At 36.1% G+C, this 22,701-nt stretch overlaps 1 pseudogene; it reads right to left on the reverse strand.

Annotated features, from left to right (window-relative positions):
- Positions 1–10,880: 10,880 nt before the first annotated feature.
- Positions 10,881–11,308, reverse strand: LOC117274815 (protein transport protein yos1-like; annotated as a pseudogene).
- Positions 11,309–22,701: the final 11,393 nt, after the last annotated feature.

Genomic DNA, 22,701 nt, shown 5'->3' on the forward strand with positions numbered 1-22,701 from the left:
TGCCATCATAAGGCTTGTAGTGGTCTTCTCGTTAATGATGTTAAACGCCACATTTCGTGTTAGCATCAAGCAAATCACACCAAGAGCTTGGCGATCTAATAGATACCAATCTGCTTTGGCCATATTCTCTGGTTTTACCTCGGTCAGAGGTAAGTGTAATTTTTTCTAATACAAATAATCCTCTATTTGCATTTTCTAGAATCCAAAATCTTTTCCATTGAACTTGTCAATCTTAACTTTTCCTTCTTCCGATGCCATTTTTCACAAAAATAATTGATGTGAATAGTAACGATGATCAATAGTATCGTACTATTCTTGTGAATAGTACCTCCACCAATACTGTTTAATTGTTGCTATTTGTTGCTATCAACCATAGTCATTGGTATAGTGTGCCTCAATTGTGTAATAATAAAGTGCTCAAGGATAGTGTGAATTATTAGTTGACTCGAGGACGAGCAACGTTTAAGTGTGGGGTAGTGATGTTTGGCTATAATTATATATTTTTAGTGCATTACTTACCTTATATTTAGGTGTTTTAATGCTAAACTATATTATATTTGTGCTTAATTGAGCTTATTTTATGTGTAGGTATGTGAAAGACGAAATTGGGAGCAAAGTAGAGATTTTATGTGTATTTTATACACTACAAGAATAGCTCGTGTTTATTTGATGATGGAAAATATTATGATGTCATGATTTGATGATTGAAGACATAATGATGGGTTGATGATTAAAATAAGAAAAGAGAATTAAGAATTGAAAAGCAAAGGAAAAGAATTGCAAAAGTTAGGCAGCATCAAAAATTGAAAAGGAAACAGATTGAGGAACGTTAAATGGAAAAGTAACGAAGCAGCTTCCAGGCGACGCGAGCCATTCTACTCGTGAGACAGCTGGCGAGGCAAGCCTTGTGGCTCGCTACAGAGCTGGCGAGGCAAGGCCTGAGGCGAGGTGGAGCGCGCTATAGAGGTTGTGAGGCACGATCTATAGCGAGGGTGTTCCAGATTTTTAAAGCATATTTTGTCTCCTATTTGGTTTTGGACTTGGTTATTTCGTTTGGGTCTTTTCCCTACACCTATAAATAGTTATTAAATATCATTTTTAGAGAGGATACTGACTTTAGATAGACTTTAGACTTTAGTGTGGGCGTTCGATAAATTTTGGGCCTATTTGGTTGGCATCAAAGTCATCGTCTACACGGACCATACAGCCATCAGGTATTTGTTTGAAAAGAAAGATGCTAAACCAATGCTAATCCGTTGGGTTTTACTCTTGCAGAAATTTGACTTAGAGATCCTAGACCATAAAGGAACAGAGAATCAAGTGGCTGATCATTTATCCAAGTTAGAAACTCGGAATCATATAGCTGAGAGAGATGTCATCAAGGAAACATTCCCGGATGAGCAATTGTTGGCCATTACTGTTGGGGAGGTACCATGGTATGCAGATTTTGTGAACTATTTGGCAAGTGGAGAGATGCCGCCTAATCTTGAACCTTATGCTAAAAAGAAGTTCTTGCGAGATGTGAGGTCATATGTGTGGGATGAGCCATTCCTGTTCAAATCGTGTATTGATCAGCTAATGAGAAGATGTGTGCCCGAATTTGAAATAAATGCTATCTTACATGAATGCCATGCAACGCCTTATGGTGGTCATCATGCGGATGACAAAACAGTAGCTAAGTTATTGCAATTGGGTTTCTATTGGCCTAGGGTGTTTAAAGACGCCCATGAGTTCGTGAGGAGATATGATAGGTGCCAGAGAATAGGAACAATTACGAAAAGGCATGAGATGCCATTGCGCAGTATTATAGAGGTTGAAATTTTTGATGTCTGGGGAATTGATTTTATGGGCCTGTTTCCCTCGTCCAGTGGGTGTAAGTACATTTTGGTGGCCGTTGACTATGTGTCGAAGTGGGTGGAGGCCATAGCTCTTCTACCAATGATGCCAAGGTTATGGTTAAGTTTGTGAAAAAGCATATCTTTACAAGATTCGGCACTCCGAGAATGATGATAAGTGATGGGGGCACCCATTTCTGTAACAAGCTCTTGGACAATGTCTTAGCGCAATATGGGGTCAAACATAAAGTTGCAACCGCTTACCACCCTCAGACTAGTGGGCAAGTGAAAGTTTCAAATAGAGAGATAAAGCAGATCTTGGAGAAGACGGTTGGTGCAAGTAGGAAAGATTGGGCTACAAAGCTTGATGATGCTCTATAGGCATACCGGACCAGTGAGAATTCCTCTAGATAATTAGTAGAGGTATGTTAGAAAAATGTTAACTTTTTATTTTAACTTTAGCTTCTTGTTTTTGTTTTCTTAGTTGTGTAGTAAATTAGAAGCTCCTGGACAGTTTTCTTGAGGGATTTAAGTTGAAAGAAAAGACAAAAAGATTTTCTTTTGCTAGGTAGTGTAATAATTTCTCCTTGGTTTTTCTTAGTGCCGCGATTCTTTTCCAAGGGTTTTGTTTGAACCGGGTGCAGTTAATTTTATTTTTTTTAGGAGTTGGAGCCACTGTGAGATAAATTGAATTGAAGCAATATCTCTTGACTTTGTTATGCCTTGAGAATAGTGAGTACTTTGGTTGTGACGCTTAGGCTCAGTTTTTGACTCTTGTATAAGTACCTTAAATCATATGATCTTAAATTTGCTTCACTGCTTTGACTAAAGTCTCTTGATGAATCAAATCCTGAGTGAGTTATGTGCCATGTTTGTGTGAGGTTTGTGTGTTATTCTATGCATTGCATTTGATGTCTAGAACTTACCTCGTGTGTTTGCAAAGCGAAATAGTAATTTTGTTTAGTCTTGGAAGTGATATATGCGTTTATTTATATATATATATATATATATACACCCCGCCTAATTATTATGTATCGTAGTTAACCCATTTGAGCCTGTAATCATATTTTTTTGGCAACCATGTTACAAGCTTTACCCATTTGTTTGAATTAATCGTCTATTTGAACCTTTCCATGAGCACTTGAATTATTATGAACTTTATAGAAGTTAAAGAGTGGGGTGGATGGTTTGGCTTTTGAGTGGAACTAATGAAATAAGGAGAAAGGTGCACTGTTTTAAAAAATAAAAGCCACTTGAAGTGAAAAGAAAAAGAAAAAAATAGTTGTATTGTTGTGAAAAATATTCCTTAATAGTGGTGACTCTTGATGCAATTGTAAAAAAGTATAGAGTTAATATACATTGATGTGAAGGTGGAGTTATGGTTTGACATAAGTATGGGGTTAAATGTTAAAGTGTATGTATTAAAGTACTTAGGGAGATGTAGTCACTCTTATATCCAAATGTATCTTACCCGACCTACAGCCTACATTACAACCAATTAAAGTCCTACTTGATCCTAGACTGAATGATCTCGATTAGTAGAGTAGTACACTACGGGCAAGCCTATGGTGCATCTTTTGTAGCATACGAATGTTATTTCTGAGAGTGAGCGAATTCTTTCTATCTTGAGTTCCTAATTGTTCTTAAATTTTATTGTGTGTGGAACTAATCTCTTTTGTTGTGTGAGGGCACTTGATTCATGAAGGAAAGGTAATGTCATTGAGCTCTATGATAGAGTAAGTGAGTGAGTTGTGAATAATGCATGCTACTTGTGAGTCAAATCATGAAGTGAAGATGTTACACCCTTGTGTGTAGTCTATTTTAAAGATTCTTGGTGTGACGAGTTATGAGAATTGTTTAAAAAGGTCATGTCTATATAAAGTGTAGTTTTATTGCTCAAGGACAAGCAACGTTTAAGTGTGGGGTAGTGATGTTTGGCTATAACTCAGTATTTTTAGTGCATTACTTACCTTATATTTTAGGTGCTTTAATGCTAAACTATACTATATTTGTGCTTAATTGAATTTATTTTATGTATAGGTACGTCGAAGACGAAATTGAGAGCAAAGTAAAGATTTTATGTGTATTTTATACACTACAAGAATGGCTCGTGATTATTTGATAATGAAGAATATTATAATGTCATGATTTGATGATTGAAAACGTAATGATGGGTTGATGATTAAAATAAGAAAAGAGAATTAAGAATTGGAAAGCAAAGGAAAAGAATTGCAAAAGTTAGGCAGCATCAAAAGTTGAAAAGGGAATAGATTTGAGGAACGTTAAATGGAAAAGTAACGAAGTAGCTTTCAGGCGACGCGAGCCATTCTGCTTGCGAGACAGCTGGCGAGGCAAGCCTTGTGGCTCGCTATAGAGCTGGCGAGGCAAGGCCTGAGGCGAGGTGGAGCGCGTTATAGAGGTCGCGAGGCACGGTCTATAGCGAGGGTGTTCCGGATTTTTAAAGCTTATTTTGTCTCCTATTTGGTTTTGGACTTGGTTATTTCGTTTGGGTCTTTTTCCTACACCTATAAATATTCATTAAATACTATTTTTAGAGAGGAGACCGACTTTAAACGAAAGGAGAGCACGGAGCCGCCGTGGAGGCCGGAATTCAACAAATTCCATCTTTCTTCCATCAAACTTAGTAATATTTATTTTTTCTTGATGATTTGTTATTTTGCTACCATATCTATGTGGAGCTAAACTTCATATTCTAGGGTTGTGGTTGTCATGAATATTGAAGTTTATTAATTATATTACCGTTAATTCGAGTTATCATCTTTGATTGTTTCTCTAATTCTGTGCATAATTGCTTAATTTTTTGACCAGCAGTTGAGTTCTATTTACTATCTATGCTATGCTTGGGAAAGCCGTGCTTAGATTAGAGTAGAATTGGAGAGAGCTTGTTTCTGAACCCGTGGCTCGGGGAAAGATTTCGCGGTTAGGATAGAAATATACCTAACAGTCTTGCTTAGTTGAATACCGTATTATATTCATTCATGATAGACTCAAGACCATAGGAATATATGGTTGATATATTATAAATAAACAGATAGTATTGTGGGAACATGCTATTTATATAAACGATCTGGTCAAGTAGCAATCATATATAATTTGGATTAACTGATGTAATTACGAACTCAATAGGATTGATAAACGGACCACAACCCTAGAATCTATATCTCACTTAGTTATGTGTTTAATTTCCACAATAGTAGATTAATGAAAAATATCACTCTTAAATATCTTGGACAATTAATTGATTTTAGTTTGCTTAGTTAACGATCAATCTAAGTCTCTGTGGGTTCGACATCCGACTTTCGAGTCACTTTATTACTTGACGGCCACGAATACTTGCATGTACTTGGGGAACCAACAAGTTTTTGGCGCCGTTGTCGGGGACTTAGTTATTAATTATTTATCTAAGTTAAGCTTTTAATTGATTTCTATTCAAGTTTTTAATTTTTTTATATAGTTATTTTTCTAGATTAGACTTTTACTTTTATCTTTATAGGTTTTGTTTATTTTTTTTTCTTTTGTCTCTTTTATAATATTGTTTTAGAGCATGAATTACACATTCAATATTTACTTTGCTCCAATTTCATCTCTAATGTACCTACACATAAAATAAACTCAATTAAGCACAAATATAGTATAGTTTAGCATTAAAGCACCTAAAATGTAAGGTAAGTAATGACTATTTATAGGTGTAGGTAAAAGATCCAAACGAAATAACCAAGTCCAAAATCAAATAGGAGACAAAATAGGCTTTAAAAATACGAAACATCCTCGCTACTGACCATGCCTCGCGATCTCTATAGCGCGCTCCACCTCGCCTCATGCCTTGCCTCGCCAGCTGTCTCGCGAGCAGAATGGCTCGCGTGGCCTAGAAGCTGCTTCGTTACTTTTCCATTTAACTTTCCTCAATCTATTCCTTTTTCAATTTTTGATGCTGCCCAACTTTTGCAATTCTTTTGCTTTGCTTTCCAATTCTTAATTCTCTTTTCTTATTTTAATCATCAACCCATCACAAGTTCATCTACTATTTTATCAGAATTACACTATCTGTGCTTTGATATCAGTAGTTGGGAAACATGTCAGGTTAATAGAAGGAAAAACTATTTGAAAGAGAAAAGCAATAAATTGTACAAGATAAGACAAGGGAAGATTTACGTGGTTCGGTAATTTTTGCCTACTTCACGGCCACACAAAGAATAGTTTTTATTAATTGAAGAGAGAGACGAAGTTGAGGGATGATTTGCAAATGAAAATGCATACCCTTTTATAGGCATTTGAATGCCCTGCCGACGTAAGCACTTACATCGTACGAATGCCGATATAAGCGCATACATCATAAGTTCATCTCTTTTTGATTTTTCTTTCTTTTGTTTTGTCTACTTTTCTTTCCTTGACATACAACAACAGGTTTGTTACTATCAGAACATTGTGACATTTAGCTTAATTCATCACGGTGAATAGCCGTGTCGTACGCCTAGCTCTGGCTCCGGCTCCGGCTCTGGCTCTGGCTCACTTCCAAATCCACCAAGTTATACAACTTGCAGTGCTGCAAAAGAAAAAAATGCAAGGTAAGGAAAAGAAAATGGATTTGCACAGGGAAGAAGAAATATATGAATCTAAAAAAAAGTATACGAAGCTTCAAGCTTGGCTAGTTTTCTTTTGGAAGCTAAGTCCTTGCTGAGACTCTTTTGAAGTCAAAACGACTCTGCACTGGAATGTCTTCTCAAGGAAGATTGCAATTCTACGTGATCGAGCCTACGACACCACATGCAACTTCAGCTTTGAAGAATCTCTTCCTTCACCACCGTACGTACAACTTCCATTGTGCAGACAGGTTTTGCCGTCACTAGGCAGTGGCGCAACGTCTAGAGTGATCACTACAATCAGCAGCACGGTAGCAACAACCAAAGCCAGTCAACATATATATATATAGGAAACTCTTCTGTATAAAACATGGTGAAAACATTCACTCTTCGGACAACTTACTATGAAAGTAAGAGGATGGAATAGAAGAGGGATAAAGAAGTTTACCTCGTAAAGGTCTTTTGAAATCATACAGAGATTTGGCCGCAATAAATAAAATTGAAGCATAAAGTGTAAATTAAATTTTACATGAAATGTTCAACGTGCTTCCAATACGAAATGGAGTCAAGCTAGAGTCTTTTCACATGATTATTGGCTCTACAGGTACTTCAAATCTCGTTTTTACAGCTGATTAAGCCTACACTTCAACAAGCTTTGAAGCAGGGGCATATGTAGACCTACAAAATTTATTGGGTCTAATTCATACAAAATTTGGATTAAATTCAATTAGATTAAATAATTAATTTGGACTTTATAAATTAAAATAGTTTATTTTATTATTTTTAAACCCAAGGTCCATTCATTTTAAGGCCCAGACTCATACCATGTGTCAAGTGACATGGCATGTCCAGTCAAACTCCGAGCCAACAAGATGAGGCCACGTGTTAAAAGATATGGCAATCCTAGACCAAAATAGTGACCAATCAAGAGTTGTCAAGTGTCTAAAATGACATGTCTTGACCAATCACAAGCAAGCTTATGACATAACTTATGTGATAAGTTTGATGACTCACATGAGCCAATCAGAATCAAGCAAGAGAGTTTATATGTAGTTGGACTGTCCATCTTCTACAACTATAAATAGAGGGGTTACATAACTCTCCAAGGACATTCAGAGTTGGAGAAGAGCATTCCGCAATTGGTGAAGACATCCACAAACAGAGAGATCAATCATCAAGTGCATAGTTCTTCAACAAAGGAGTGATCAACGGAGTTTTTCCCGCAGAACAACCCAAAGCAAGTGTTACTCAACGTTCTTGGCAATTAAATACATCGCAAGGAGGTCTGCATCGTCCTACATTCGAGAAAGACGCTTCTCAAGCCCTCAAATCACGAAAAATTTCAGAGAGAAGAATCAAGGGATACATAGAATTGTACTCACAAATATTCATCAATAAAATCTCTTTTTTTTCTTCATATTATTTTTGTTGCAGTTTATTTTCAGCACTACGAAAATTTGTTGCGAACAAGTAATAAGTAATAATTAATGACAATAACATCTATATGCTGGTTGAAACAAGTTACTAAATAGAGTAAAAATTGAGATAGAAGATGATTTATACCCATAAATGGGGCAAGTCATTTTCTCCATTCTGAAGGACAAAAAATACAATTTGAAAAAATCAAACACTGCAAAATAAACAAAAATAACGTTTTTCTTTTTGGGAAAATACTTTCTATCTTCGCCTTTTAATATGATGATATTGTTAAACACGTAACTACTTGGGAGGATGAACTGCTTGGTTTGAAGAAAGCAATTTTTACATTTCTATACACTATTTCAAACTTTATTACTCTTCCTATTCAAATTTAATCTAATTACATAATATATATAAAATTACCAATTATGTACATTTTTAGATATTTAATGATAATAATTAAATCCTAAAATCACTCTAACGTCTATATCCCACTCTCTCACGCTCCTCTCTCCACACACTCCTATTAAAGAAGACGTTAGAATGTTTTTTTAAATTGGACTAGTCAAAAAAAAAAAAAATTTTACAGCTACTCTGTTAATTTGATCCTTGGGCTAGGCAGCACATGGAATGGTTTCATTAGTGGAAATTTTGGTACCATCATCTTTTGATTCATTTGTAAAGCTTGAAATGTTTAGCTTGTCCGCTGTGACGATCCCTGGAGGGATATTATCATGGAATTTTACATTCCTATACACTCTTCTTCAAAAATCCCTTTACATTTTTTTATTCTTCTTCAAAAATCAATCTCCAATTTTATAGATTTAAGCTCTAAATACTCCACCACACACCTCCATTAACGCATGTTGCTTGCTTAACTTTCAATGAAAAAGAAAACACTTTCGAAGATCAGCCCTAATTCCAGTAAAAGAGCAGCAATTCCACCATTGACAGTCATTAAAAAGCTTTGAAGTTTTGAATACGAATTTGAGTTTTCAAAAACTATTATTTGTTTAGATTGGATATTGTTGCAAATAATTGGGAATATTGTTTTGAGTTTATATCTCAATTTTGAGGGTATTTTGGCGAAGATTAGACTTGATTTTGGCTAAATTTCAGATTGAAACTCGAAGAAGAAGAAGAAGAAGAAGAAGAAGAAGAAGAAGACAAGACATACATTATACTTACGAAATTGTAGTAAAGTTGTAGAAAAATTATAAAAAAATTATATTATGTTGTTTATATATATTTTTATTTAAATATTGTATGAAAGCTGAACAATATTGTATAAAAATTATATTTAAGTTGTATGATATTGAAGTTGTATATAACTAGGTAAAAATAATGTATGAAAGTTGTAGATAAATTGTATAATATATAATTAATTATATAAAGTTTGTTTTTACTATGTATAAATCAGATACAAAATATACAAAAGACATATTGTATAAAATTTGTATAAAAATTATATTTAAACTGTATGATATTGTAGTTGTATATAACTGGGTAGAAATAATATATAAAAGTGTAGATAAGTTGTATAATATATAATTAGTTGTATGAAAATTATTTTTACTATGTATAAATCAGATACAAAATATACAAAAGACATATTGGATAAAATTTGTATAAAACTTATATTTAAGTTGTATAATATTGTAGTTGTATATAAGTGGGTAGAAATAATGTAGATAAGTTATATACTATGTAATTTATTTTTAATTTATATTTTGTTGCAGATATATTAAATTTATACAAAATGTATTTTTAATTTGTATGTTGTATCATGCCGTTATATATTAACCACCATTGATCTAATCGAAGCCCTCATGTAATAATCATGCTACTACAGTTCAGAGTACATATCAATGTATGTTATTGAAATTTCTAGGTCTATTGGGAATTTTGCAATATGGGCAACCAGAATCTTTGAAATATTTTTTATTATCTAAAATTATACTTGTGCTTTTAACAATTCATTATACTCCATGTTTTTTCTGGTACAATTCTTTACACTCCATGTAATAGATCCGTCATTCTTTAGTGATCAAAGAAATAATTTAATTTCGGCGTGCTATTGACGAAATACAACGAAAGCCAGCCACCACAAATTTCTTGGCTACAGAAATTCCCTCTTTACAAGAATACGGAAAATAGGAGGGGGAAGTGTGTGTGTCTGTGAGAGAGAGGAGATCCCCATACTCTCCCTCGGTCTCTCCGTCCTAGTTTCTATTTTTCCATTTTGTATCTTCCAATTCATTGAACTTAGTTTGATACTCTGTTTCCATCTTCCATACTTGTAAAGCTGTCCAAGTTAATTGGAAGAGAGAATTTGGGCGGTGTTCTTTAGCAATCTCTTCTCTAAGAGAAATGTCTCCTCTTAGAGAATTAACAAATACAGAAAACAGATTGATTGAAAAGGCAAAGGTGAAAAAGAGAGCCTTTGGATAATCAACTCATATCTCCTCATCAAATGCAAAGTTCCTTTTTTTTCTTATAGTTATTACTGGGGAAGATGTGCAGTCACAATACAAAGACAACAAATTGATCAAAAAAGCAAATTACGCTGCAAAATTTAGAGTCGGGAAGATGCAACTGAGTAGGCGGCAAAAAAAGGAAAAGATGAGAGAAGAGAAAAAAGGAAAAGGGTGTAACTAAATACCTTGATTGAAGGCACAAATAATGGATTGGGAGCCTTTTAAGGTGGATTGTATACATTTTATAACTAAAATGTGTTTAGATCGGATAAATATCAAAATATGGACATTTTTTAGTATATAGGAATGAAAAAATCACTTTCAGAAATTCAATTTGAACAAGAAACCAAGAGTGAGAAATATCGATAGCAACTTCATAAAGCCCAGACCTTTTTGGGGGGAATTGCAAAGATAGCCACTTTGAGAACCCTATGCCGAAATTCTTAAAAGTTTTGTAAGTCTAGCCATTTCAAAATCAACTTTAGGCTCATGAATTTAAAGTTTCTAAGAACTTCAGATACATGGGTCAATTTTTGGAAGCCCTTTTCCAGTTAACTCAACATGTGACTTTAGGAACGAAATATATTTATCCAAGTTTACACACCAGAAAGCTCACTAATCTTACCTTTAATGGTAGCCAATTTATTCGAGAGGTGTGTAGCCACCAATAAAAGATAGTCAATGGGTAATGGGTCACAGCACTCACCTCAGCGATCATAACCCTGAGACGAGCTTTATAACAATAAATAAAGTGTTAAGGAGTATGGGAAGAACTCTCAGATACTGCGCCGCATAAATAAGTCCAAGAATCTGCCCTGCCCTTTGAAGGAATTTCTCTTGACCCCTGAATATTCCTCAAAGCTCCACCCTCTAGGAGTAAGAAACCGGTCTTCATTTAATATAGCAAGAGCGTTTGCAATAAGTAGGAAACCCTCGAGAAGCTTCTCGTCCACAAACCCATATGCTGAATCATGTACTAATATCAGTATATCGTTTCATAAGATTCTGATCAATCAAAGTTCACTTCATTTTTCTTCAATACCTGAGTTAGACTAAGCGACCTCAATACCCAGAAAATACTTTAATCTGCTCAGATCCTTAGTTTGAAAGTGTTTAAATAGATGTTGCTTCAATTTAGTAATATCATCATGTTCATTGCCGATAATAACAATAACGTCAACATAGACCACCAGATAAATACAGAAACTTGAAGGAGAATGCCGAAAAAACACAAAGTGATTAGCTTCAGGTGGTTGCTCCATATAAACTTCATCCTCAAGGTCACCGTGAAGAAAAACATTCTTAATGTCCAGCTGATAGAGAGGCCAATGGCGAACAACAGCCATGACTAGAAAAAGGCGGACTCATGCTATTTTAGCCACGGGAGAAAGTATCACGATAATCGAGCCCAAATATCCGAGTATATCCTTTGGCAACAAGACGGGCCTTAAGTCAATCAACCTGGCCATTCGGACCAACATTGACTGCATAGATCCAAGGATAACCAACAATAGATTTACCTAAAGGAAGAGAAACAAGCTCTCAAGTACCACTCGTATGTAAAGTAGACATCTCGTCAGTCATAGTCTGTCGCCATCCTGGATGAGATAATGCGTCATCTGTAGACTTAGGGATGGAAACAGAGGACAAAAAAGATATAAAAGCATAATGGGGTGATGACAGGCGATGATAATTTAAACCGACATAATGAGAATTAGGATTAAATGTGGTCTGTATACCTTTCCGAAGTGCAATCGGTGTACAAGGAAGAGACAAGTCTGTAGTAGGAGCAGGGTCAGGTGCAGGTTGTGAATCAACTGGGCCTGATGCTGGACGCAGACGATGATAATAAGTCAAGAGTGGTGTACCTGTGGCTGGGGATCTAGGAGGAGCAACACTAGACTCCTCAACGATTTGTATGGGTAATACTTCTATGGCTGAAGGTGGAGGAGGAGCTATAGTAAACTCCTCAAAGGTCGATATAGGTAAGACCACAGATATATCATGGTGGTCAGAAGAGGTAAAGAAGGGCTTAAGAATAAAAAAAAAATATGACGCTAACTGACATAAGGTACCTACGAAGATCATATGAGTAACAACGATATCCCTTCTAAACATGAGAATAACCAAGGAAGACACACTTGAGAGCACAAGGAACTAACTTAACTTTCCCAGGGGCTAAGTTATGAACGAAAAATGTGCTCCCAAAAAATACGAGGTGGAAGAGAGTATAAGGGTAACTGGAAAAACAATACGGAATACGGAATCTGATTCTGGATGGGAGATGAAGGAATCCGATTAATCAAATAACAAGCTGTGAGAACTACATCGCCCCAAAAACGCAGCGGAACACGAGATTTAATGAGAAGTGTGCGAGCAGTCTCAATAAGGTGCCTATTCTTTCTCTCTGCAACCCTATTTTATTGAGGGGTATAAGGACAAGATGTTTGATGAATAATTTCTTGAGAAGTCATAAACTGCTTTAACTGAGAAGATAAATATTCTAAGGCATTATCACTGCGAAAAATGCAAATAGAAACACCAAATTGATTTTTGATTTCAGCACAAAAATTCTGGAATGTAGAAAATAACTCAGAGCGACTTTTCATTAAGAAAAGTCAAGTACATCTTGAATAATCATCAATTAAACTAACAAAATAACGAAATTCCAAAGTTGAACTGACTCTACTAGGACCCCATATATCAAAATGAACTAAAGAGAAAACAAACTCTGCATAACTCTCAACACTATGCGAAAAGGAGGCTCGAGTATGTTTCCCAAGCTGACACGACTCACAATCTAATGTAGACAAACTAGGCACCATCTTCTGAGGCTTGGATAAACTCGGATGTCCTAAACATCTGTGAATTAGGTCTGGAGGATTTGTAACTAGACATGTTGTAGAGGGGTTGAGTGAGTTAAGATAGTAAAGGCCTTTTGATTCACGCCATGTTCCAATCCTCTTTCCCGTACTGCGGTCTTGCATAATAAAAGAATCATCAATAAAATATATACCACAATGGAGGACACGAGTCAAACGACTAATATATGTAAGACTAAAAGCATCAAGGGACATAAAGAACGAAATCTAGAATGATAGAAGATTGGGGATTAGCTTGTCCAACTCCTTTTACTTTAGCTTGAAACCCATTGGCTAAAGTAACAGTGGGAAGAGATTGTGAATATACAATATTCGACAAAAGTGATTTATTACCAGAGATATGATCAGAAGCACCTGAGTCCATGACCCATGGTCCAAGAGTACTAGACTGGGAAACACAAGCAAAAGAATTACCAGCAACAAAAGTATCAGTTTGAGTAATCGAGGCTACTTGTGAAGACGTCTGTTTACTTGCTCGATACTGAAGGTACTCATTATATTCCCCTTCAGATAAAGAAAATCCCTGGTTACCTGTAGTCTCGGTCTGGGAAACAATAGCAAACTTTACGAGTGTGTCCCAATTTATGACAATAAGAACACTTGGGTCTAGATCTTCCAAAACGACCTCCTCCTCGTCTATTCTCCATAGTTTGAGATACTCGATTGTCCACTATCTGGGATGCGAGAACAGAGAAGTCAAGTGTCTGTGATGAGATCACTGGGTGACTTGGTGCTGCAGCAAGTCAAAGTAATCGAGAGAATAATTTATCAACTGTAGGGACAGTCGAACTAGCCAAAATCTAGTCACGTACTGAGTCAAGGTCATTAGGAAGTCCAGCGAGTGTAAGAACTAGAAACAGTTGGGCCTGATGCTCGTTTAATTTGTATCATTTGGACCATGCCAAAAGAAAGAAGGAATAGCCTTAACATACCTGAGTCAATTTTAGAGGAATGCCTTATCACCAGGGGTGGGGGTCTACTATGTGATACTAAAGTATGACCGGGGGAGATACATGCTAACTATGAGAATCCCAAGAAAGAAGGGATAACCTTATCATTTGCTCATCTGTTCTTTTGGAATGGTCCAAATGATACAAAGAAACGAGCAAAATACACAACTTCCATAAATGACTCTATTCATAGAAATACTAGGGATTTCTATATTCTTGATTCCCCATGTAAATTATTATTATATCTTCTGTTCAAGGGTCTCAGAAAAATACGTATTTTATAAAGTTTATCCGACAGGCATATTATTTTTATGACATTCCGAGAAATCTTATTAACGTATTTCTTATGCATTTCATGCATTTATACATATATATTGATCCATGACCAGATGGCGTTATATACGCGTATATTATATGTATATGGGATATGGAAAAAGGTTACGGCGTTATATACGCACCGCCACCTGATCAGCTGGTATACGTTGATGAATTACCCACAGTAGCCGAAATGATATGATGGGATGCCCTTAGGGGCTTGATGATGTTATGAACACATATACCTATACATGGTATGATATTTATACGCATATGCATGACGTTATAAAAATGAAATGATTCACAGAGCTATGCAGACGTACATGTCGAGTCTTTTACTCCATGTTTTTCTCATTTCTATTATTTACTGATTTTCATTCCTTACATACTTGGTACATTATTTGTACTGACGTCCCTTTTGCCTGGGGGAGAGTCCCTTCGAAATCATTCCTTCATGCTCGAAGGTCTCATAGACATATAGAGAGTCCTCCAAGTAGGCGATCAGCTCAGCGGAAGATGTTGGTGCACTCTATTTGCTCCGGAGTTGCTTATTTGGTCAGTATGATTTAGATGTATATTGTTTGGTAAGGCGGGGCTCTGTCCCGAACTTTACGACAATTATATATTCTTAGAGGCTTGCAGACAAATGTCATGTACGTAAAAGATTGTATGGCCTTGTCGGCCTATGTTCAGTATACGAGTGGTTATTTTGGTCTTAGAGGCTCATATGTCTTATGTATAAGTTGGTATTATATGTTGTATTCTACCTATCTCACGGTAGCCTCTTCGGCTCAGTTATCTATAATAGTATGATATGAAAAGATATGTTATGTTGGTGCTCGGTTGAGTAAGGTACTGGGTGCCTATCGTGGCCCATCAGTTTGGGTCGTGACACCTACGAACCAAAGTTGCTCGATTCACATTAACTATAGATGGAACGCTATACCGAAGGACATTCAATGGACCATTGGCAGTATGCTTAGGTCTAGGAGACACCGATTACATCCTACGTGAGGTGCACGAAAGCACTTGTGGAAATCACTCCGGTACCGATTCATTAGTCCGAAAAATAATTAAGATAGGGTATTATTGGATCGATATGGGCAAAGATGCAAAGGAGTTTGTTCGAAAATGTGACAAATGTCAAAGGTTTGCACCAATGATCCATCAGCCCGGAGAGAAACTTCACTCAATCTTATCCCCATGGCCATTCATGAAATAGGGAATGGATATTGTCGGCCCTCTGCCATCGGCCCCAGGTAAAGCTAAGTTCATTTTATTTATGACTGACTATTTCTCTAAATGGGTTAAAGCACATGCATTCGTGAAAGTAAGAGAGAAAGAGGTTATAGACTTTATCTGAGATTATATCGTATGTCGATTCGAGATACCCACCAAAATAGTGTGTGACAATAGTAAACAGTTTGTCGGCAGCAAAATGACAAAATTCTTCGAAGACCACAAAATAAAAAGGATATTATCAACACTGTATCACTCCAGTGGGAACGGACATGCTGAATCAACGAACAAAACTATCATTCAAAACCTAAAGAAGAGGTTGAACGACGCTAAAGGAAAATGGAGACAAATTCTACCCCGAAGTCCTTTGGGCATATCGAACAATATCAAAATCTAGTACGGGGACAACCCTATTCTCCTTAGTATATGGCTCTGAAGCCTTGATTCCAGTTGAAGTTGGGGAACCCAGTGCCGGGTTTCGATATACAACAGAAGAGTCAAATAACGAGGCTATGAACACTAGCCTCGAATTATCAGATGAAAAATGAGAAGTTGCTCTCGTCCAATTGGCTGCCCAAAAGCAGCGAATCGAAAGATACTATAATCGAAGAACCAAGCTTCGCCATTTTAAAATCTGGGACTTAGTGCTAAGGAAAGTCACCCTCAGTACCCGAAATCCAAGTGAAGGAAAACTAGGACTGAACTTGGAATGACCGTATCAGGTTCTCGAAAACGTCAGAAAAAGATCATACAAGCTCGGTATTATAAACGGCAAATAACTATCAAACAATTGGAATGTGTCGCACCTAAAATGATACTACTACTAAGGTACGACCCTCCCATATTCGATTACATTTCGAAACTAACCCCTGCAGGAGTCCGATCAGGAGCTAGGATGGATCCTTCAATACGAAGCCCTAGGTCTGAAAGCACGTGTTGCACTCTTTTTCCCTTAGACCGGTTTTATCCCAAATGAATTTTTCGGTAAGGTTTTTAATGAGGCAACCAATGATCGTGCTATACTTAGAAATAATTAGACAGTATCCGAGGCCTCTTTACAATCGACCTCGAATACTGGGGGGGCATTAGCCCTCAAATATATCAAGTTCTGATGCAAGAAAGTTATTTCATAACAATAGGGTTCCAATAGGAAAAATTGTAAGAGCCAAATGGTCAAAACGAACCATGCTCATGTAGTTGGCCCGAGCCTTGACGCAAAACATGAACACATGTATAACGCCTTGCAAAGAAAGTTCTCTTCTTTACCGATATCTTATATCCAAGAAATATTCCTCTATTTCGAGATTTATTATGCAAACAGGATTGAGTTCGAGCAAGCACTCACTCAGACATTAAGCCTACGGACTACATTATTTCGAGTTAAAGCATGAAGGGTGATGCCGTGCATTTTTCTTTTACTATATTTACTTGTTCTTATTGGTTCATAGTATATTGGCTATTCAAGTTACCGTTCTGCTGTAGTTCTCTATCTCGTATTCCCCTCAGCATGTTTCCCCTCCCAATAGTACATGTTTTGTTGTTATTTGTACATATTCTGTTAAATTGCGCAGATTTGTTATGTTGGTATCTTATCATAGCCTCGTCACTACTTCGTCGAGGTTAGGCTCGACACTTACCAGTACATGGGGTCGGTTGTACTGATACTGTACTCTGCACTTCCTGTGCAGATTTTGGTATTGGTCCCAGCTGATCGAGAGGCGTAGCAGCTCAGACTGGTTCATCGGAGACTCAAGGTAGATTTGTTGGCGTTTGCAGACCTTGAAGTCCTCGCCTATCTTTTCTTTATTTTTCTTTACTGTTTCTTTCGTTCAAACACTTGTATTTTCTTTCAGACTTATACTTGTGGTAAATCCTAAAAGTTCGTGAATTGTGACTCCAGATCCGGGTGGTAGTAATTAATGAAGTTTTTATATTATTCTGCACTCGCTGTATTTTATTTTAGCTTATTTGTTTTTATTTACTTAATTGAATAAGGATTGGCTTAATAATTCTCTAACGTCGGCTTGCCTAAAAAGTGGAATGTTAGGCGCCATCACGGTCCCGACGGTGGGAATTTCGGGTCGTGACACTTACAAACTTTATGTTCATTTTTCGGTTGAACGAAACCTTCAGGTTGTTCCATATAGACCTCCTCCTCGAGATCACCATTTAAGAATGCCGTTTTGACATCCATTTGATGAACATGTAGGTCATAAATGGACGCTAAAGCAAATATAATTCTAATTGAAGTAATTCTTGCTACTGGTGCATATGTATCAAAATAATCAATTCCTTCTTTTTATCGAAATCCCTTAACGACTAACTTAGCTTTGTAAGTATGTAAAGTCCTATCAGTATGATACTTTCTCTGAAATACCCACTTACAACCGATAGGTTTAGAAGTTGGAGGCAAATCAACAAGTTCCCAAATGTGTTTTGACATTATTGAATCTAATTCATCTTTAATAGCATCTTTCCAAAAAGTCGAATCTCTAGAAGCCATAGCTTCTTTATAAGATTTAGGATCAGCTTCCACTTGAAGAATAATTGGAGTTGTTCTCATAATTGCATCTCTATTACCTTCAACAAGATTAAAAGAAATACGTTGAGAGTCAACCTCATCTGATCCAAGTATTTTAGCCTTTCGAACTCTGGTGTTTCTCCTTTGTTCAAAAGGTTGATCATTAACCTCATGTGAACTAGATTGCTCAACAATCCTTTGAGATGTTTTTTCTAATGTTACATCAGTTGATGAAGATTGAAATCTTCTACCCGAGGTTAAGAGATATTCAAAAAATTTCACATCTCTAGATTCAATAATGATATTCAACTCTAAATTAAGAAGTCAATAAGCTTTACTATTTGAGGCATAACCTACAAATGCATACTTGATCCTTCTAGGACCCAACTTCGTCCGATTTGGATCATTATTTTTGCAATATGTAAGACACCCCCACACTTTAAAATATACTATATTAGGCTTTCTTCCCTTCCATAACTCATATGGAGTAATTTAATTTTTCTTCATAGGAATCCTATTAAATATGTGACATGTAGCAAGAAGTGCTTCTCCCCACAAATTAAATGGCAATTCAGCATGTAACAACAAAGCATTAACCATTTCTAGATAAGTTCTATTTCTTCTTTCTGCTAAACCGTTCTGTTGAGGAGTGCGAGGAGCAGAACATTCATGAATAATGTCATTTTCTTCACAAAAAGTATTAAATTCTTTAGGAAAATATTCTCCTCCTCTATCACTTCTTAAAACTTTAATTCTTTTTCCTAACTGATTTTTCACGTCAACCTTATAATTCTTAAAAGTATTAAAGGCTTCATCTTTGTGTCTCAATAAATATACATAAGTATATCTAGAACTATTATCAATAAAAGTTATAAAATATCTATTGCCGCCTCTCGTTAGCATGCCATTTAACTCACATATATCAGAATGTATCAAATCTAACAGGTTTGTGTTTCTTTCATTACTTTTAAAATGTGTCTTAGTCAATTTAGATTTAACACACAATTCACATTTTTCGAATTCGTTTAAGTTGCAAGAAATCAATCCATTTTTAACCATTCTTTTCATAGTACTTAGGTCAATATGTGCTAATCTATAATTCCATAAATAAATTGAATCCAACATATAAATAGAAACATCATTCTTATTATTAATAATAAAATCATCAGTTACAGATAATTTGACTATTTCATCAGTAGAATAGCCTTTATCAACAAAGACACCATTTCAGTACAAACTTAATTTTTCCAATTCAAATACAAATTTAATACCCGGTTTGTCCAAAAGTACCCCCACTAACAAGATTCTGATTCATATCGAGAACATGTAAGACATTGGTAGGAGTAACCATCTTGCCCGAAGTAAATGCAAGTTCGACATTTCCCTTGCCAAAAACTTCGGACCTTCCTTCATTTCCCATTTGAACCTCTTGTTCATGAGTCACTTCTTTGTAAGTCTTGAAGAGGAATTTGTCGTAGAAAACATGAACTGTGGCACATATATCATACCACCAACTAGAAACTTTGCCTTGTATGGCATAGATCTCGCTCACAGTAGCAACGATCTCTTCATTTTCTTTTGTTGAATTCACTTTTGATTTCTGAGTCTTCTTAAATGTGCAATCTCTAGCATAATGGTCAGGCTTTCCACACACAAAGCAACCTCCTTGTTTGGACTTCTTGAGTTTCTTTTAATCTTTTTTAGGACCGAGATAAATTCCTTTGCTTTGCTTTGCTTTGCTTTATTGGATTTGTTTGAGGGCTTATTCAAAACATTGTCTTTATTATTGCCATTATAAGAATTTTCATTCTTATCTCTCTCCCTAGATTCCTCTTCGATTCGAAGGTGCTTTTGAATTTCTTCCCATAGCAACTAATTTACTATGACCTGTAGTTCATGCACTTTGTGCTAAAATAGGCATATCATCAGTAAATTTGAACTCAAAATACTTGGAAACCAGAAACTTTTTGGTACCTTCCTCCTCGGCTTTATACTTGAATTCCAAGGTATTCCATATCTTCTTAGCGGAAGGTTCGACCATGTAGAGATCATAAAGGCGATCTGAAAGTGCATTGAGAATGTGGCCTATACACATGATTTCATCTTCCTTTCTTTTTTTCTTTGTGCCTTGAGTTCTTCAGAATCATCATCCTTTGGTGAAGGAATTGGAGAAAGATTTGGATCAAGCACATAAAAGATCTTCAAAGCAGTAAGCATAAATTTTGATTTGTCGCTCCATCTTTTGAAATTTGCATCATCGAATCGATCAAGACGGACAAAGTCTTGGTTCATGAGTTTGATTGTATCAGTATCCATAAAAAGTAACACAAGACCAAATTCTTTTTAATTCCTTTGAAGTCAACAATAACAAAACTAAAAGGAACAATGGTGTTCGAAACCGACAAATCAAAAATGTAACAGAGAACTATGTTCTTCTAACCCGTGATGAGAAAATCAACATCTAAGAAGAATTTTATGTTGCTTGGAATAAAAAATTGTCAAAAATATCGCTTTTAGATTGTTGTAAAATATGAATAACGACCACATATTAGAAGGCTTGAAACACGTACGAAACGCTTTCCTAAAAGCGATATTTGCACTCTCTCCTCTGCCAGATTGCTATGGGATTTTTGGCAAATAGCTTTAGTGGATATGACAAGCCTATGAATTTCTACACTAAGCAAACAGTAGAGAAATTCTACTGGAAAGCAAGAACTATGGAACTTGATCTTTAGAATAGGAAGCTGGAAAAGGAAAAGTATTTTGCAGAAGGTTGGTAAAAGGACTCTCTGTAAAGTAACATTTTTAGAATTCAATTTTTTTTGGAAGGAAAAAACCAGTTTCTTTATGTAGACAAAACAATTACAAAAGGAACAGACATATCCATTCAAGCAAAGGCACACCCTTTCATTTAAACTTTTGAACTTTTAAAATATAAATTATATTTTATAACAATATCTTCCACCCATTATTTGTATTTAATCATTTCATTTCATCTTATATGACTGACTGTGTTTGATTGAGTATAGAGTTTAAGAAAGAAAAAAAATAGTACATTCCAAAAGTATCATTGAAAGTTGTGATTTTAAACATGACATCTCTATCATTGTAAAACGATGTATCATTAAGGATAAAATAGGAAGCTTAAAGTTAGTTTGCAAATATATGAAGATGTCTATCGCTGTTTTTTTTTTTGGTAACTAACTTTATATTAATCACCAGGAATCAACATTACAATACCATAGCCAGTTTAACACAACTAGCTATCTAAAGAAAAACACCAAAAGCCTAAGCTGAACTAGAAAACAAGTAATCACCTTTAGCTAACCAAGCTAGAACAACATGCTATGTAACAAGTTTTGGACACCATGAGATGCTCTAACATTGGACAAGTAGGCAATCTCTCTAGCTATAATCTTCCAGTTCCTTGATTTTTTTTCGAAGATCCTCTGATTTCTCTCCATCCAAATGGCATAGACACATTCTGCATAGACACTTCTGAAGATGTGAGCTTGTTGAGTCCTCCCTTTTGCACTCTGGATTATCCAAGCTACATGTTGATCCCATCCAGTGGTTGGCCATGCCTGCTTCTGAAGCCATAAGAGAATCCTATTCCACACTGCTCTAGTGAAATCACAGTCCATGAACAAATAATTTCTACTTTCAGGTTGAGTATGGCACATGACACATTCTAAGTCAACAGCTTAACCCCAGTTTGCTAGCCTATCAGTAGTGAGAAACTTGTCTTGTAGCTGCAGCCACATGATGAATTTGGCCTTGGGTCTAGCATCATTATCGTACATCATACATTTCCAGGGTACTTTAGGGTAACTAGGTAGCAGCTGCTCATAAATATGTTTGGTCAGGCTGCCTGGCCCCTTTCTTATCTGCACTTGCAACAAAGTCTGTCGAGCTTCCAAGATTTTCCTCATGATCCAACAAGCTTGTTGGGGAACTCTGGTTGTGGTAAGAGGATGGCCTTTGAGGTAGAACTCATGGATCCATTTGATCCATAATTTGTCATCTTTATGAGCAAGGTACCAATGTGTCTTAGCTAGAGCAACTCTATTCCAGATCTTTATGTTAAGGAGGTTTAATCCTCCAAAGGCTCTGGGCAAATACATTTTTTCCCAAGAGACAAGGGCCTTTTTTGTAATAGTTTCAGTGCCCGACCACACAAAACTTCTACAATATGCATCAATCAATTTAAGGACCTTAACTGGCATTTGAAATAGCTGAGACCAATATGATTGGACTCCAAAAAGATCAGATTGCACCAGTTGAACTCTCCCAGCGTAGGAGAGTTTCTTAGCTGTCCAGGAGGTAATTCTGTCTACTATTTTCTCTATTAGAGGTTACCATTGAATAAAGGAGATATTTTTAGTGGATAGGGGAACTCCCAGATACCTAATAGATAACTCACCAGCAGGAATGCAAAGCTTATGTACAATTCTATCTCTTT

This window comes from Nicotiana tomentosiformis, chromosome 11 (genome assembly GCF_000390325.3).
Source record: "Nicotiana tomentosiformis chromosome 11, ASM39032v3, whole genome shotgun sequence".
NCBI classification, from domain to species: domain Eukaryota; kingdom Viridiplantae; phylum Streptophyta; class Magnoliopsida; order Solanales; family Solanaceae; genus Nicotiana; species Nicotiana tomentosiformis.